The sequence below is a fragment of the Eleutherodactylus coqui genome, chromosome 6 (assembly GCF_035609145.1).
Source record: "Eleutherodactylus coqui strain aEleCoq1 chromosome 6, aEleCoq1.hap1, whole genome shotgun sequence".
Classification (NCBI taxonomy): domain Eukaryota; kingdom Metazoa; phylum Chordata; class Amphibia; order Anura; family Eleutherodactylidae; genus Eleutherodactylus; species Eleutherodactylus coqui.
Window position 1 is genome coordinate 188,620,271 of NC_089842.1, and position 5,093 is coordinate 188,625,363.

At 45.1% G+C, this 5,093-nt stretch overlaps 1 protein-coding gene across 1 annotated transcript in view; it reads right to left on the reverse strand.

The window, feature by feature from the left end:
* DCAF5 (DDB1 and CUL4 associated factor 5) overlaps positions 1–5,093 on the reverse strand; it is a 50,684-nt gene that overhangs the window by 44,996 nt on the left and 595 nt on the right. The window lies entirely within an intron of this gene.

Here is a 5,093-nt window from a genome sequence, read left to right on the forward strand (position 1 = left end):
AGACCCATTATAGCCAATCAGGCCATACATGCAGGCGCATGTCCATTTTTTCCTTCCGTATCACGGGCCAAAACCCCATACTCACCTCCCGGATCCGCCGTGTTATTCCCTTCCCTCGAGCTGGCACGCAAGCACAGTACAGCGCATGACGTGGCGGCAGTGCCGGATGACGTGGCCGGTAGTAATGTGTATTAACGCGATACTTCCGCTGTGCTACAGCAGAAGTACAGCGTGACGACCGGCTTCCATTGACTGCAATAGAAGGCGGCCGCGTGTATTCCCGCGGCAATTAGAGCATGCCGCAGTTTGTTTCACACTGCGGAATTCCGCAGCGTAAACATTGAGCTATTAGATTCAATAGAACCTAATAGCTGCAGCATTAAATGCGGCAAAAATCCGTCCGTGGGCATTAGCCCTAAATGTCTGCACAGACTAACTTGACCCCTGCGAGGGCATCTGTAGGGTGCCTTCACATAGGACAGAATATCCCACCATCAAGTCTTTGGGCTCCTGCACACTTGTGGTTTTCTTGCGTCATTGTCAATGGGACTTTCAAGTGTTAAAAATAAAATGCACAAAAACTGCAAAGCACAAACTTGCGATGTGTTTTTAACATTAGAAAGTCCCAAAACAAAAAACCGATATCGCAGCGTTACAAAAACGCAAGTGGGTAAGAGCACTTAAGAGTGTGATCATATGGCGCAAATTTGACGTGGATTTTCCACGTAGGCTGTACACAGAGAAAACCCGCAACATTTACAGTAGCGACAAACTATCATGCAGTCTGGAATTAAAATCTGCAACATGTCAATTAGCTGCAGCAGATTTGCGGTGCGGTTTCCACTTTGAATGAGGGGAATTCTGCTGATCTGTTTCAAAAGGTCTGCAGCAAATTTTGCCTCTAGTGGACATGTGGGGTATGTCCACACAGCCGAATTCACTGTGTGAATGTATCCTTAGGGCTCGCTCACACTGGTGTATGAGGACTGTATATTATATGCACATCTTTCACACACGTAATACTCAGCACGCAGTTACATACACACGTAGCACGCATATTTTAACCCCTTAGTGACACGGCCCTTTTGTGTTTTTTTTTTTTTACATTTCCGTTTTTTTTCTCCCTTTTTAAAAAGTTGTAACTCCTTTATTTATCCATCGACATATCTGCATGAGGGCTTGCTTTTTGCGGGACGAGTTGTATTTTTTAATGGTGACATTTAATGTACTATATAATGTACTGAAAAACTATTACCAAATTCTAAGTGGAGTAAAACAAAAAAAACCCACAAAATTTCACCATCTTTCCGTGCCTCCTATTTCTATGGTGCACAAACTGCAACAAAAATGACCCGATAACTTTATTCTATGGGTCAGTACAATTACTATACCACAAAACTTATATAGCTTTTTTTTCCCCTTTTGCTGCACTACTAGTTATTTTTTTTCAAAGATATTTTAAAATATCAACATAGTTGTGCGAGGGCCCATTTTTTGCGGGACGTCCTGTTTGTGTTGGTACCATTTTGGAGAACATACACTTTTTATTGCATTTTTTTGGAGACAGGGTGATCAAGAAAAGCGCATTTCTGGGCTGTTTTTTTCTGACATTTACTGTGCGGGGTAAATAATGCATTACTTCGATAGATCGGACTTTTACAGAGGCAGCGATGCCAAATATGTATTTTTGTTTTATTATTTAGAGAAGGTTTTATTGTTTTTTTTTTCTTCAACTTTTATTGCTTTTTTTCTTTTAAGCAATTAGGCAAACTTTAATCAATCTAATTTTTACTTTTTTTTTAGTCCTTAGAGGAGACAACAACTAGCATTGCTTTGAGCGCTCCTGCAGTATGATGTAATGCAATGGCATACTATGATCGGGCAGACAGTCTATCAAGCCACCCCACGTGCATTCTACTAAGAAGGCCCCCTGCTGCCATGACATCCGCACGGCTCCCTGCGATCTCATCAGAATTGACAGCAGCACTTAAAGGGTTAACAGCTCTGATAAGTTGCGTGACTTATTGGAGCTGTTGCCGCCAGGTGTAAAAAAAACAAAAAACAGCCAGCAGCTGCAATCTATGGAGGGAGGTTGCCGTGCTGCAGGACATAAAAACACTATGGGCTGGTCAGTAAGGGGTTAAACCATATCCTAAAATGACTGTAATACACACCAAAATAACAAATGCTTTTTTCACATGCACCAACACAACGCACGTCTGAATGGCCCGATGTAAATTAATGGGCTTTTAGGATTGCGTTTTACGCATGTGAAAAATATGCGCATATACAAAGCGCCCATATGCCCTTGTGAGTAAGCCCTCCGGGTATTCCCACGCGTGACTGAGAATTAAAAAATTAGATCTGTAACAAATCCGCACTGTGTGGACAAGCCTTTAGGGTATTTTCACACTTAGCGGAAATGCTGTGGATGCGGAAGTGGCAACATCTGACCAGCGGCGCAGCGCTCACTAGAGGTCGCCAAGCGTTGGAGAGCAGGAATAGCGCAAAGAATTACAAGATAAGGGGGAGCGCCGCAGCTGCTGAAATCGGCTGCAGATACGCAGGTGATTTCGAGTCAAAGTCTGCAACTATGAGGCAAATTTTTCCTCTGTTTCTTTGGAGGAAATGCTGCGGGTTTTCAGCATTTCTGCTACACGTGAACATGCAATTCACAATTTTGCATCAAAATCTACATTTAAAGGGGTTGTCTCGCGGCAGCAAGTGGGGTTATACACTTCTGTATGGCCATATTAATGCACTTTGTAATGTACATCGTGGATTAAATATGAGCTATATAGAAGTTATTCACTTACCTGCTCCGTTGCTAGCGTCCCCGTCGCCATGGATCCGTCTAATTCTGATGTCTTCCTGCTTTTTTAGACGCGCTTGCGCTGTGCGGTCTTCTTCCTGGTGAATGGGGCCGCTCGTGCCGGAGAGCTTGTCCTCGTAGCTCCGCCCCGTCACGTGTGCCGATTCCAGCCAATCAGGAGGCTGGAATCGGCAATGGACCGCACAGAGCCCACGGTGCACCATGGGAGAAGACCCGTGGTGCATCGTGGGTTGAGATCCTGGCGGTCATCTTGGTGAAGGAAGAAGAAGGAAGACGTCGCAGAGCGGGGATTCGGGTAAGTAATAAATTTTTTTTTTAAACACATCCTTTGGGGTTGTCCTGCGCCGAACGGGGGGCCTATGGAAAAAAAAAAACCCCGTTTCGGCACAAGACAACCCCTTTAAGGCCTTCTTCACACGGGCAACAAAATTAATGTAAGATTTGTGCATTGCGAGACGCACAAATATGACACATATGAAACAAATCGTGGCATGTCCCATCTTTGGTCGTACCCTTGCATCGCCCATTGTTTCCAACGGGGCCGGCGGCGGTATCGCACTGCGTGCTTGGGACACACAAGTGCAATGCGAGGTTTCCCATTGAAAACAATGGGAAGCACTCCACGGCGGATATTGCTACTGTACTTCCCCGAAGTGATCTGAGGCGGATTTAACACAAAAATGCCTGGCATCCTCAGGGATATCACATGTTGGCGAGAGCGATATCAGGCTGCGATTCATGGCGCAATATCGCACTCCTCGTGTGAAGTTTGCTTTAGATATCTGTATTTTGTGTCGATTTTTCAGTTTGGTGGAATAGTCTGTCCTATTTGAAGGCGACGTTAGGCTACAATCACACGGGCGAGCGCAATATCATTCAAGAACGCCTCGCATCACTTTTGTGAAATTGCCATCCTCAGGCGTGTTTCACGTGTGCTAGATGACCGCAAGTGTTTCCCATAGTTTTCAATGGAAAACATCACATCGCACTTACAGGCACATCACACGGTATGCGAATGCACAAGATGTTTTTAGAGGTCCCATTGAAAACAATAGGCGAGGCGTTCCAATAGAACGCCAAAAAATAAGACAAGCAGTGATTTTTAACCTTGTAGCATCGCTCTGAGAAAAAATAACTAAGTCAGTCATGTGAATAACTTCATTCAAAAATAGTGGAGTTCATATTCGCAGTAGTTTTGTGCGTCTGGCAACACGCGGGATTCTCACTCCTGTGCATGCAGTCTTACGCCTCTTGCAAACTGGCGAGAGCAATATTGGTGTAATTCATGGCCCGATATCGTTCTCGCAATCCATGGGAAACCCCTGGATGTGAGGAGTTTTCATGCGAAAATAGCCTCGTATCCCTGAGGTGAATCCCTTCATTTCATTGATTTTAATGGCGCAGAAGCAGCGCCGGCCCCATTGAAAGCAATGGGAAAAGATTGCGATCCTTTACTGCTGCTGTGGCAGGGAATTCCTTCATCCCTGCAGGGAGTCCCCTCATCGCAAATTTGCTATGGATTTTCCACGCAGGCCGTCCGCAGGAAAATCCGCAGCATTTACGGCAGCAGCAAAGTTGTTGCGATTTTCAAAATCTCGACCACATGCTAAGGAAAAATTGCACAAAAAACTTGTGCGGAAACTGCAATGAGGTGCAGAGTTTAAATCTGAATTGTTTCAATTTCGCAGCAGAAACGCTGCAGAATCCACCTCTTCGCACTGACGGGGTGACGCAGCACCACAATCCACTTCAAAGTGTGCACCAAATAGTTTTCACACGGCGTTCAGTTGCAAACATTCCGCAAAATCATTCCCTAACGGGTCACTAGTCCGTGTTCGGCTACAAATATAGACGGCAGCCGGACGTGAAAACTGCTTGTGTGAATAAGCCCCAATTATTTTTTTTTTTTCAATCCCCCTTTGCCCGCCATATTACAGACACTGAACAAGCAAGGGGTGCAGGCAGATTTGTGAACAGACTATAATAGCGCAGGGGAACACGATGCCCGCCGGTTTTTTTCTACTGTGTTGTGATAACAGTGCAGTTTACACATAACACACGGCACCTGCCATCAACTCCGAGGTCAGAGCGCCATTCCTGCGGCAGGATATTCACGGCTGTACAGTAAATATTAGTATAACTTCCTGAACAGCCGATATCTGCCGGAGGTTAAAGAGGAACTCCACATTTATCTATTTCCTTGTCCAAAATATCCAATTCTGCAACCCTCAGTCTACAATTCGGGAGCCGCTGCTGCTGC